The sequence below is a fragment of the Sinocyclocheilus grahami genome, unplaced genomic scaffold, assembly GCF_001515645.1.
Source record: "Sinocyclocheilus grahami isolate Dianchi unplaced genomic scaffold, SAMN03320097.WGS_v1.1 scaffold1304.1, whole genome shotgun sequence".
Taxonomy (NCBI): Eukaryota; Metazoa; Chordata; class Actinopteri; order Cypriniformes; family Cyprinidae; genus Sinocyclocheilus; species Sinocyclocheilus grahami.
The window spans coordinates 1,619-2,383 of record NW_015506483.1 but is presented as its reverse complement, the minus strand read 5'-3'; positions in this window follow the sequence as shown (position 1 = coordinate 2,383).

Below are 765 nucleotides of genomic sequence, written 5' to 3'. Positions count from 1 at the left end.
CACATGGATCCACATGTCTCACGTCTTGTCCGCCCCGTAACACTGTGAGTGTTCTCAATGTTCTGAACTGGCTCAAAAATGAAAAATTTAGGTCATTTCCTGGATTTTTTTAGAAAGGAAGTAAGGGGTAAAAAAGTTTTGGACCATATAAACGGCCATATAAAAAATGTTTTTTTCCCTTCTTGACCAACAATATGAAAAAACACCCAAAGGAGAGACAGAATTACAGCTTACACTTGCAGGACTTGGGAGAAGATCATTAACTATAACCAAAAACATGACTCATTCAGAGGTAAGATCGATAATGTTATTTTTCTTGTTTTTTTTTGTGTTGGGTGAATTTCCTTACTCTGCCTTTCCTTACTCTGTTTTTCTCTGCCTTTTGATAATTAAGCTAGCAGAGGTGCTTGTTAATGCATATCCAAAACTGGCAAAAATCTGCGGAGGATGGTTGCTGCACAAGTGCTCAGGTATGTAGGATTGTTTTGAATTTTTGCCCTAACCTCTTAACTTATGTGAATTGAAAATCATACATGTTTATAGATATTGGATGGATTTTTTTCTGTTAAAAATGTTTGGTGGATTATCTATTTACATATATTTTGAATCGTAGGTGGAGGTGGGCAGCGGAAATTAATTGTCATCCCTCCTGACCCAGATGGATATAATGGACAGCAGTTGAAAACCGTGAGCAGCAATGGAAAGTGCACAATGTATGTAGTTCCTCTGCAAGAGCAAACTGACACAACTCCATTACCACCTGAT